This window comes from Micromesistius poutassou (genome assembly GCF_964030765.1).
Source record: "Micromesistius poutassou genome assembly, chromosome: 18".
Taxonomy (NCBI): domain Eukaryota; kingdom Metazoa; phylum Chordata; class Actinopteri; order Gadiformes; family Gadidae; genus Micromesistius; species Micromesistius poutassou.
The window spans coordinates 1,153,951-1,167,529 of NC_140288.1; positions in this window are offsets into that span (position 1 = coordinate 1,153,951).

The following is a 13,579-nucleotide window of genomic DNA, read 5'->3' on the forward strand; positions in this document are numbered from 1 at the left end:
GTAAGGGGTAACACTGTGGTATTTGATCGGCCGTCGCCAAATAAAACGTAACACTGTGGTTTTTGATCGGCTGTCAAATAAAACGTAAGGGGTAACACTGTGGTTTTTAATCGTCCGTCGCCAAATAAAACGTAAGGGGTAACACTGTGGTTTTTGATCGGCTGTCGCCAAATAAAACGTAAGGGGTAACACTGTGGTTTTTGATCGGCCGTCGCCAAGTAAAACGTAAGGGGTAACACTGTGGTTTTTGATCGGCCGTCAAATAAAACGTAACACTGTGGTTTTTGATCGGCCGTCAAATAAAACGTAAGGGGTAACACTGTGGTTTTTAATCGTCCGTCGCCAAATAAAACGTAAGGGGTAACACTGTGGTTTTTGATCGGCTGTCGCCAAATAAAACGTAAGGGGTAACACTGTGGTTTTTGATCGGCCGTCGCCAAATAAAACGTAAGGGGTAACACTGTGGTTTTTGATCGGCCGTCAAATAAAACGTAACACTGTGGTTTTTGATCGGCTGTCAAATAAAACGTAAGGGGTAACACTGTGGTTTTTAATCGTCCGTCGCCAAATAAAACGTAAGGGGTAACACTGTGGTTTTTGATCGGCCGTCAAATAAAACGTAAGGGGTAACACTGTGGTTTTTGATCGGCCGTCACCAAATAAAACGTAAGGGGTAACACTGTGGTTTTTGATCGGCCGTCAAATAAAACGTAAGGGGTAACACTGTGGTTTTTAATCGGCCGTCGCCAAATAAAACGTAAGGGGTAACACTGTGGTTTTTGATCGGCCGTCGCCAAATAAAACGTAACACTGTGGTTTTTGATCGGCCGTCACCAAATAAAACGTAAGGGGTAACACTGTGGTTTTTGATCGGCCGTCAAATAAAACGTAAGGGGTAACACTGTGGTTTTTAATCGGCCGTCGCCAAATAAAACGTAAGGGGTAACACTGTGGTTTTTGATCGGCCGTCGCCAAATAAAACATAAGGGGTAACACTGTGGTTTTTGATCGGCCGTCACCAAATAAAACGTAAGGGGTAACACTGTGGTTTTTGATCGGCCGTCAAATAAAACGTAAGGGGTAACACTGTGGTTTTTAATCGGCCGTCGCCAAATAAAACGTAAGGGGTAACACTGTGGTTTTTAATCGGCCATTGCCAAATAAAACGTAAGGGGTAACACTGTGGTTTTTAATCGGCCGTCGCCAAATAAAACGTAAGGGGTAACACTGTGGTTTTTAATCGGCCGTCGCCAAATAAAACGTAAGGGGTAACACTGTGGTTTTTGATCGGCCGTCAAATAAAACGTAACACTGTGGTTTTTGATCGGCCGTCAAATAAAACGTAAGGGGTAACACTGTGGTTTTTGATCGGCTGTCGCCAAATAAAACGTAAGGGGTAACACTGTGGTTTTTGATCGGCCGTCGCCAAATAAAACGTATGGGGTAACACTGTGGTTTTTGATCGGCCGTCGCCAAATAAAACGTAAGGGGTAACACTGTGGTATTTGATCGGCCGTCGCCAAATAAAACGTAAGGGGTAAAACTGTGGTTTTTGATCGGCCGTCAAATAAAACGTAACACTGTGGTTTTTGATCGGCCGTCAAATAAAACGTAAGGGGTAACACTGTGGTTTTTAATCGGCCGTCGCCAAATAAAACGTAAGGGGTAACACTGGTTTTTGATCGGCCGTCGCCAAATAAAACGTAAGGGGTAACACTGTGGTTTTTAATCGGCTGTCGCCAAATAAAACGTAAGGGGTAACACTGTGGTTTTTGATCGGCTGTCGCCAAATAAAACGTAAGGGGTAACACTGTGGTTTTTGATCGGCCGTCACCAAATAAAACGTAAGGGGTAACACTGTGGTTTTTGATCGGCTGTCGCCAAATAAAACGTAAGGGGTAACACTGTGGTTTTTAATCGGCCGTCACCAAATAAAACGTAAGGGGTAACACTGTGGTTTTTAATCGGCCGTCAAATAAAACGTAACACTGTGGTTTTTGATCGGCTGTCGCCAAATAAAACGTAAGGGGTAACACTGTGGTTTTTAATCGGCCGTCGCCAAATAAAACGTATGGGGTAACACTGTGGTTTTTAATCGTCCGTCGCCAAATAAAACGTAAGGGGTAACACTGTGGTTTTTGATCGGCCGTCAAATAAAACGTAACACTGTGGTTTTCGATCGGCCGTCAAATAAAACGTAACACTGTGGTTTTTAATCGGCCGTTGCCAAATAAAACGTAAGGGGTAACACTGTGGTTTTTGATCGGCCGTCGGCAAATAAAACGTAAGGGGTAACACTGTGGTTTTTGATCGGCCGTCACCAAATAAAACGTAAGGGGTAACACTGTGGTTTTTAATCGGCCGTCAAATAAAACGTAAGGGGTAAGAGTAACACTGTTGTAACTCATCGGTCGCTGAGTGGGGACTCGAACCCAAGGACTACAGATTCTAGACCCTCCACTCTACCTCTGCACCACCAGGACAGGTTCTCTGCAACCTGCAGAAGTTGTATTTGACCTTACAATTCACATGTCGTAGAAGAAATAAGAGTCATCTGTGAAAGTAAGACAATCATGTAACTCAGTGTTCAATGTATCTACAGAACATGACTACCGTTACCATCGTGTGCGCTGGGTCTTGAACCAGTGTCTACAGAGTATTAACCAACAACCTTACCACTGCACCACCAGGGCATTGATTTTGTAGTGCCCGGAGGTAGTATTTGTCTTTACTACTCACATGACATAGAAATATGAATTTTCAACTGCTTTAGTAAGTGCTGCTAAGTAGGTGAATGATTTTGCGCAAACCGCTCTTAGTCTTGACCGTGTGAGCTAGGTCTTGACCCAGTGGCTGCAGAGTGTCAACCAACTCCCTCACCACTGGACCTCCAGTGCATCGACTAACGAACATGCTCACAAGTAGTACTTGTCCTTACTACTCACATGACATAGAAATATGAATTTTCAACTGCTTTACGCCAAAGAGACCTTTCGATGGATGGTTAGATATTGGTTTGATCACAGAACACAGTGTGATAAAAAAAGAACACTCTTACAGATGGACCACGGGGACATTTTTTTTTAGAGGTATCTCTGAAATAACACTTGACCTCACTATTCACAACTCGATTGGTGGCTCAGTTCAGTGTGGAGACTGTATGAGAAGGGACTTGAACTTGAAGTTTTTATTGCAGTTGCATGTTGAGTTAGACAGACAGGAAAGTACGGGAGATAGAGGGGAAGACATGCAGCAAAGGACAACGGGCAGGAATCGAACCCCCGGCTTCTGCAGTAAGAACTACGGCTTAATGTTATGCTCTCTAGCTCGGTGAACGACCGGGGACACCCCTCTACTGATTATGAACTAACAAACTTCTTCTTCACTGCACCCCCAGAAAGAGGAGAGCAAGAGAGGAGGAGAGGTGGGGTGATGAGGTAGAGAGATGAGGAGGGGATAGTAGAGCGTTTGAGGAGAGGAGAGGACAGTGAGAGAGGGTGTGAGAATGCCATCTTACTTTTTAAATACTTTTGACAGCTGCTGAAGGCTTGCTCCCGACTCTCTCTGTCACTCGCCCCCTCTCTTCTCTCACCTCTCTCCTCGTTCCATCGCTTTCCCCTCTCCTCTCCACCAGTCTTTCACTCGCCCACTCTCTCCCTCTGCATCTCTCTCTCTCTCTCTCTCTCTCTCTCTCTCTCTCTCTTGTATTTTCATGTCAACAGACTAGTATTAATATCGCAATATCATGTAAATACTAGTCTGTTTAGATGAACATACAAGATAATCTATCAAGTTAGACTAAATTAACCTTTTCTCTCTCTCTCTCTCTCTCTCTCTCTCTCTCTCTCTCTCTCTCTCTCTCTCTCTCTGTGTGTGTCTGGGTGTCTCTCTAGCGCTGTCAGCGGACCATACCAAAGCACTTAGACACGTACCAGATGAGCGACTGGCAGCCGCAATCAATTCAGCACACTTTAACTAAGTGGCCTCATTCTGCGCTGGCATTATTCAAATGGGAGAATTAATTTGTAAAGACACAATCATCGTTATTAACGCGATCAAACTCTGCAACACAGTTGGTGGAGGGGCTGCGATTTGAACGCATCTCATCCCCGTTCGTTAAGCTCATCCTCAACAAGTGGGCCACGCACGTGTTTTTCATGGATTGATTTTTGTTTGGAATAACATCATTCTGCTGCTCTGCTGTCAGCCGCAGAAACGCCTCATATACCATAATGAGTCTTTATGTATATATATATATAAATATATATATATATATATATATATATATATATATATGCACCACCCTGCCGACCCCAGTGACCAACAGACTTTCGCTGAGCATATATATGAATATAAATATATATATATATATATATATATATATATATATATATATATATAAATGTATTCATATAAATATAAGACATTGTGATGCAAAAAAAAAGTTAGAAAACATACAATTATTCGATATTGACCCTGTATTGGACAATATATTACCGTTTTTCTGCATCATTATTACAGTATTCTGTATGGTTGCTCTATAGTCTGCGTGTTGTTCCTGTTGGGGGTGAACCTCTGAGCGTGCCAACACACTTACAGTCACTGGTCTGGAGACCTGATGGTGGAAAACACAGAGCAGATGACCTCGCCACAGAGAGAGAGAGGGGGGGGGAAGGCCGGGGGAGGGGGGAGGGGGGGGGAAGGCCGGGGGAGAGGGGGGGAGACAGAGCAAGGGAGACGCATGGGGGGGCGGCAGTGAAAACAATCAAGGAATTGATGAATTGAGAGTGGCTATCAACAGGATTCAACTCCCCACTGTTCTCACACACACACACGCACACACACACACACACACACACACACACTTGACCATCAGTCAGTTACTGACTATCGATTCTATGCCCCCCCACACATCCAAGAAGGAAATTGGGTGAGGGGAGAGCAACATATGTGTGTGTGTGTGTGTGTGTGTGTGTGTGAACCTCAACTCCCATCTCCTCCTCCTCCACTTCGGTCCTCATCTCCTGTCTCCTCTCCTCAATCTCCTCTCACTCTCTATCCCCCCCTTTCCTCTAAACCTTTTCTCTCTCTCTCTCTCTCTCCCTAGTCTCATTCAATAGCATGTGGGACTATGATAATGCATTGCTTTGTTTAAGCAAAGCTGGAGGAATATTTGAATTGGTATAGCGTGAGTTTTAGTAGGTGTGAACGAGAAAGCGTGTAAGTGAAAAGCCCAAAACATTTCTTCCCTCTCTGCCTTCCCCTCTCCCTCCTGTGTCTTCCCTTTCCTTTTCCCATCTCACCCTCTCTCTCTTCTCCTCTCTCTTCTCCTCTCTCCATCCACACCTCCATTGCTCTCCTCTCTATCCTTCTTCTTCTTCCTTCTCTTCCTCTTCCGTGCTCCTAGCAGTCACAAAGTCGTGACCAACCGTTCCTAATAGCTTTGGTTTCGAATGGGGCCGTTCTCCAAAGAACAAAAGACGGCTATACCAGCTAGGAGGAACAAACGGAGGAATCCGGAACACGTGACAGCCGCGCAATGCAGCAATAAACACTGCCTCTCAACTCGTGTAGGAACATTACCACGCGACTTATGGGAAACTTCTAAACCGATGCACTGGTTATTAACTTATTAAAAATAGACACAACACTACTACTTAAAGCAACTGATTGGAGCGCTTCCAGACGGTGAGCCGATGATTTAGATTTAGATTTAGATTTAGATTTAGATTTAGATTTAGATTTAGGTCATTTAGCCGACGCCAAGCACTAACAATAGTTGGGTGGACCCAAACTACTCAGATGTACAACAAGGACGTACAACATGCAGTAAGTGTGTGCATTGAGTGAGAGAGAGCGAGAGCGAGATATTTAAAATCAACCCTCCCAGTCTGGCCTCCCAGTACAGGTTTCCCCGGCGGTGGGAAGCGTGGCCCGCTGAGCTGACCCCCGGCTGAGCCGAGACGAGGCCGCGGCGGTTTAAAATCAAAATGCTCTCATTTAGAGCTTTTTATTCCAGACCACAAGGCTCCTCTATGGGGGCCCCCAGGGGCCAAACCCGACAGAGAGCCATGAATTATAGATAATATAAGTAATGCTAAATAATAATACATAATGCACTCATGCCTCCCCTGCTCCACGCTCTCTGTGTGTGTGTGTGTGTCGTGTGTGTGTGTGTGTGTGTGTGTGTGTGTGTGTGTGTCTGCAATAACAGTGAGACTAAAGCCAGGCAGCATGCAGACACAATTTCAAACAACCAAAATACATTCCATGCATCGTGGTTAAACTAGTGGTTACATCATGGTTAAACTAGTGGTTACATCATGGTTAAACTAGTGGTTACATCATGGTTAAACTAGTGGTTACATCATGGTTAAACTAGTGGTTACATTGTGGTTAAATTAGTGGTTACATCGTGGTTAAACTAGTGGTTACATTGTGGTTAAACTAGTGGTTACATCATGGTTAAACTAGTGGTTACATTGTGGTTAAAGTATTGGTTACATTGTGGTTAAATCATGGTTAAACTTTGGTTTCCTCGTGGTTTCAGTGGAAGTGTTGGTAATGCAGTGGTTATGGCGTGGTATGAGAGGTACTCTTACATCGCTGATTACCTGGAGAAACACATAGCCCAGGTGCATTCTGGGATACTATATGAACATATGACAGATCACAGCCATGTTTATACTGTGACATCATGTATTTGTGTGTGTAGTCACCCATTTGCTCTAAAATAGTGAATGCTATTAACTAATTAATAAACCTTTCATGCACAAAGTCTTCCCTGGATATAAAACCAACCCTGAACAGTCGGCGTTGAACCATTTTAGGAAAGAAGAGAACCATATAACAATAAACAAAGAATCAATAACTCTACGGGTTGCTTCATTAAACCCTCGATCATCCAAGATGAAAGAAAGGCAATAAACAAGGCACGTTTGTAATTATAAAAGTCAGGAATGTAAATTAAAGTAAACGAAACACCAAAGGGTTTCTAAAGTCAGTGAACCGGTGGCTGGAGGACGTGCGGGAGAACGCTCCAGAGAAGAACCAGAAGCTACACAGAGAAGAACCAGCTCCAGAACTCTGCTCACCTGGAGGTGCAGTCAGGGCGAGGTGTCGCGCTCCGGGTTAGGCTAACGTCTCCAACGAGCAGCCCTCGGGTTGGCAAGCAGCCAACCCACTCTACCTCCTGAGCCACATGCCACTTAACCGGCGCGTTTGCAGAGCGCTAGAGCGACCTCACACAACACGGTGAGAGGCTGAAGCACAAACGGGCACAGCGCACGTCAAAGACACACGTCAACAGAAGCATTCTACTGTCATAACAGTTATGAGTCAGACATCATTTCAATGCACTCGGTACGGTGAATACGTTATAAAGTGTGTCATATGATAGGAGCCAGCTGTCACTGAACTAAACACGAACCAGGCCCTACATGTGTACGTCTATGGAGTGTGTGTATACACATTATACGAGGGTGAATCGTGATTCATGTTTTTCAAGGCCTTCGCACATCAAGTGTGTGACCTTGAAATGAGATGTACGTTGACTGTGTTTAGCTATATTACTGTGTGTGTGTGTGTGTGTGTGTGTGTGTGTGTGCGTGTGTGTGTGTTTGCGTATGTTCTTTATGTCTTTGTCTAAGCTAAGCTATAAATCCCTGCATGTAATCAGTTCTCTCCCTCTATCTCTCACTCTTTCTCCCTCCCCCCCTCTCTCTCTCTCTCTCTCTCTCTCTCTCTCGCTCTAATGAACACACACATACACACACACTGTATTTTTGTTTCTGAAAGATAATGTCATATCTTTGAGATGACTAGCTGACATGTTTGTGCGGTGGTGTGTGTGGCTTCTTTCCCTGTGTGTGTGTTGGTGTGTTTGTTATTGTATGTGTGTATGCTGTTTTTTTTATCTGTGTGTGTGTGCTTGTGTTTGTATAAGTGTGTGCATGTATATGTTGTGTGTGGGTTTGTTTAGGTGTGAGAGAGAGAGAGAGAGAGAGAGGGAGGGAGACAGAAGACAGAGAAAGAGAGTGTGTTTGTGTGTGTGTGTGTGTGTGTGTGCGTGCAAGTTATAGCCAACCCTATCCATGTCTCCTTCCCTTTGTGCCCACTGTACCTAATAATTCATTACTATTCCTGCGATAACTTGAAATGAAATTATGCTTATTAAATTGTTGTGTTTATCACATTATTATGCTTAGCGAGTCGCGACAAACTTCAATACAACAAAGGCAAAAACAACACAGTATCATACTTACACCTGAAATCAATGGACTCTGAAGTGCTTTTGTTCCCAGTAGGTTAATGAATGAAATGAATGAAGAGTGAAAAGGTCAACAACAACAATAATAGAGAAATAGAAGAGAGTAGAAACTGGAAATGGTAGTCCTACCAACTCAACTCCCAATAAGAACTACAATGAAACATGTACATCCCAGAAAAAACCTCATGTGAACGCTATGGCAGCAAGGGGGCTAGTTCAAACGTTGCCTTTGGTTTGGCAGAATGGAAAAATATGAATGAATAAGTGAGTGTTTCAAGTAGTTTTTTTACGTTTGATAGGCCTTAAAATAGGCCTTTATTTTTATCCAAGGTCAAATGATTTTTAACCGTATTCATTCTGCATATAAAACTCACGTTCATGACCTAGAATGACACACACACACACACAGACACACACACACACACAACACATACACACGCTCACACACACACACACATACACACGCTCACCACACCACACACACACACACACACCCACAAACAGACAGACACACTCACACATACAGATACACAAACCCACTCTCAAACACCCCCCACACACACACACACACACACACACAGACACAGACACACACACACACACACACACACACATGCCCGCACACACACACACAGCTATACACACCCACTCCCAAACGCCCATGTGTGTAGACACACAAACACACTCCCACTGTAAGCCCAGGTCCGTCTCTTGTGTGGGAATAAAGCGAAAGTACTCTGGCATCTGTTTGCGTTTCACTGTTCCTCATAACACCCTCTTATCCCCCCGTGACCACTTGCCTTCTCCCCCTTTCTTCCTCTCCCTCTCCCCACGAACCTCCACTCCGCTGCGCTCTCTCACCCACCACTTAGAGGAACCTTTTCTCCTCTCTCTCTCTCTCTCTCTCTCTTGCTCTCTCTCGCTCTCTCTCCTTGTGCGTTCCTCCGTGTCGCTCGCCCCACTGACATTTCTCTCAGTCTCGCTCTCTCTACTCCGCCTCCCATAATCACATTTCTTTTCAATTCCACCCCCCCCCCCCCCCTCCCCCCCCCTCCCCCCCTCCCCCCCCCACTCTCGCTCTCTCTCGCCCTCTCAGTCTCTCTCTCGCTCTCTCTCTGTTACTCACCTCTCCCTCTCTCGGTCTCTTTCTCTCTCTCTCGCTCGCGCACTCTGTCTCTCTCCCTCTCTCTCCCTCCCTCTCCCCCTCTCATCCCCCCCTCCCTCTCCTCCCTCCCCTCCTCTCTCTGGTCTCTCTCCCTCTCTCTCCCCTCCCTCTCCCCCTCTCATCCCCCCCTCCCTCTCCCTCTCTCCCCCTCCTCTCTCTGTCTCTCTCTCTCTCTCTCTCCCCCCCCCCCCCCTCACCCCCCCTCTGTCTGTCTCTCCCTCTCTCTGCCCCCTCCTCACCCTCTCTCCTCCCCCCTCCCTCCCCCTCTCTCTGTGTTCCTCCGCCGTGGCTCCCAGGGGTGAGTCAAGGTTAGAACAATCTCCAGAGGAGTGTTGTCTCCATTTGATTTGATTTTTTCACCAGCCCGTCCGCGGCGCCCAAATATTATCAATCATCCAGTCTAATTTCCTGCCAATTGAATTTTGTTTTGGTCACGGAGGGCATGAGCCCTCGCCGCTTCAAAGCTATTGGCCCTTTTCAATTTTCTCTTGGAAGCTTTTCAATCTCCCCCAGGGGGGCGGGGTGGGGGGGGGGGGGGGGGTGCGACGCGACGAGATGCCCCCCCCCCCCCCCCCCCTGCGGAGAGAGCGCCGTTCTGTCCACACACACAACAACAAACACACAACAAGGTGAGATTACAACCCCCCCCCCCAGAACGCCGCCGCCGCCGCCACCGGAGGGGGTTCAAAGACGGGGGCGCGCCGAGTGCTGAGTGCCACACTCGCCCCCCCCCCGGTGAGACCCAGGTGAGATAGGGGGGGTGATGGGTCTCAGCAGGAAGTAATGGGTCGGATCCCCCCCCCCCCCCCCCCCCCTCCGTAGCGCCACCGGTAGGCTGCTCCTACTTGCTCCTACTTGCTCCTTAATGATGCATTTGAATTCACTTTAAGTCTGTTGTTGGGATGGAGGCGTCTGGTAAATGGCCGAATGGTAAGTGTCAAAGGAAAACTGTTTTTATTCAGGGGAGGACGGCAAAACATCCCGGGTTTTCTCGGGACAGTCCCCGTTTGGTTTTGGGGGGGGGGGGGGGGGGTGGTGGCCCTGGAAAATGTCCAACAGTCTTAAACAAATAGGTTTATAAAATGATATGAATTGATTTTTAAATGTCAAAGGTTCTGGCTGTCTCATGAATGTCGTTTTGAGATGGTTGGTAATCCTAAATCCTATCTGAGAGGCTGTGACGCAAAGCCGCCACTTAGGGGTCTGTCTGTCTATCTATATTTTATACCTAAGCAGGCAATGATTCCTTATGCCATTAGCCTACTTTGGTTGGTTTTTGACTGGTTACCATTAAAACACATCATATTAACCTTCAGCCATTAAATAGCTACTGCCAGAATATTTTTATTACAGTGCTACATTAACCATGATAAGAATCAGCGAAACATAAATGATGTCCCATTTTGACATTTCTGAAATTATAAGATATAAAATGAAGCAGGTGTTCTGTTGATATATGAAGCGCCAAACTATAAATGTTCCAGTATTTCATTTCAAGAAATCCGACCACCTTAACTGAGGAGGGATGGTGAAGCGGTGAATAGTGATCCGTCAATATCTTTAGCAATGGTGCAGGTTCAAGAGTATTTTTCAATTCAATCAGAAAAAAATACTACAAAAAAAAGAGGTTCGACCAGCCACTAAAATCCACAGAAGTTGTGTTTAAAACTCAGACCACTATAGGTTTACTCAACAGGAAATGACACGGCTGCAAAAGGAAAATGATGTCACTGCAGCAACGACGAGACTGTACCAAAGCATCTTAAAAACGGTTTGTCTATAAAGGCCAGCAAGGTAAACAGTTTTGTACCTGACAGTTTCGGCTAACTTGCCTCTGTGCAAAACAGGTACAAAACCGTTTACTTGGCCTTTATAGACAAACCGTTTTTAAGATATATATCAGTAGGCCGAGTGAACTTTAACTTTAACTTTACTCTTTAATGTACTAAAGCATGTCGTAGCTGAACTTTGCCCCTGTCGCAAAAAAAACAAAACACCCGCGCTACTAAAACCGTTTTTCACAGTCAAACTAATTACACCTGCGAGCCAACGACTCCAATTACGACGCGACACCGTCACCGCCGTACCCTTTGAAGACGCGGCGCCCTAAATCCACGCGACGGCGCTTCTCTCGGCGCACTTGACCAGTGGTTTGTTTCATCTCTCCACGCCAAAACGCTTTCCCTCCACACGCAGTTCTATAAAGGTGCATCATATTTTATTTAGCAGTGTACTTAAATAAGATATCTTAGCGTTCCCCCGGGAGGGGGGGGGGGGGCGCTCCGCTGTATGTACAGAGCGTTCGCCTGTGTGCCGCGTTCCCAGAGGTAAGGGGGATTTTGCGCCTTTCGACTCCTATAAGTGCTGAAGCATCTTTATTGGCTTTGGAGAGGAGTGGAGAAATGTTATCACTGAGCTCTGAGCCTTCCCCTCATATCTCTCTCTCTCTCTCTCTCTCTCTCTCTCTCTCTCTCTCTGTTCCCCCTTTCTCTTTCTCGGTCTCCCTCATCTCCATATGATATTCTCCGGTCTGCCTTCCGATGGTAGCGCCTGTTAGCGTCTCTAAGCATCGCATGCGCGCGCTAGTGCCTCCTGCTGAGCGAGTGCATCGTTCTCCCGCCCTTTTTCCACCCCTGCTAGCTGAGCTAGCGGAGCCGGGCTAATGTTTGTTGTGATGCGCTGTAAACATGCCGGAAGGCATTTGGCTATATATATTTTTTTTTTTCCTGTGGGAGTTATGTTAAGGGTTTACACTTATTTAAGATGTTAAGATGATGCTAAGTGTTCAACGAAAAAAAAGTATATGAAGACATATAAAACAGAACTGGCATATACTACTCTTAATTTTGTTCCATTGAGATGTTTGGTAGAATTCTGCATTTAGAATTGACAGAGATGATGAATTATGCAATGAACATAACTCATCATCTCATAACTGAACCCTGAAGAACTGACTGACATGTGTGTGTGTGTGTTTCCATACATGCATGATCCATGACTTATGCATGTGATGCGTGACATTCCATGTCTACAGGAGATAAATAAGATAAGTAGCTTGATAACATCTGTCCCTAGCGGAGATGTGCTGAAGATATTGCCTTTATAATAAACCTTAACGCAGTGTTTGTGTGTGTGTGTGCCTGTGTGTCTTGTGTCTGCGTGTGTGTGCGTATGTGTGTACGCCACTGGGCATGTAAACAGGCTGATAGACACACAGCCCTGGTGCATTCTGGGATACTTTACATACTAACCCGTGAGTGATCACCCACCACCACGTAGATAATGACGTTCTGCAGGAAGATCACACTGCAACACAGAGATGATCTCTCTCTTCCTTCCTCTTCTCGTTTCCTTTCTCCCTCCTCCCACCCTCCCTTTCCTCCCTTCCGTCTTTTCTTTATTTCTTTCTTTTATATTTCTCTGCCTCGTGACATAAATCCCATTTTATACGAGGCATTCGAGGAATCTGATTTATAAATCTGAATATCGTCTCAAACGAGCTATGCGGCTAACGAAGCTAGCCAGACTACCGGGGCTTAACAGGCTCACCGCCGATAACTCTGTGATGAGACGAGAATCCCCCCCGCCGGGGATCAATAAAGTATTTCAGGATCAATAAAGTATTTCCTGTCGTATCCGAGACCAATCCCGTCACCTCTCTGTTCAAATACCACCACGACTTTTTCGCCCTCAAAAGAGCAAGCGCTAGGAGAGTCCAAAAAACAAACAAAAAAAAAAACAACCTGTTTTTCTCAACACACGTCATGTCAGAGACGGGTCCCGACTCAACTCAGCCGCTAAATCGCCCGGGACCGACCCTTGACCTCCGGGAAGACCACAGCAAGCAGCGCTTTGCACCGCTAACGTTGGAGCCGTGTGGTTTGGCCAGCAGGGACCCTGAAGTCAACCGGTACTTCCGCCGTTAACCGCCTCCGACGACGACGACAGCGACGGCGACGGCTTCAGCGGCCCTCCGTTGAAGAGCTTGAGACTGGTTGTGTGCTGAATCCGTTTAACAGGCGCATGAGACTCCGGTTAACAACGAGTCGCAGCGCTCCGAGCCGTCTGCCCGACCCGTCCCCGTCCAACAGGAGTCAAGTTAAATCCTGTCCTCGTTAATTGGCTGTTTGAAGCACTTTTCGCTG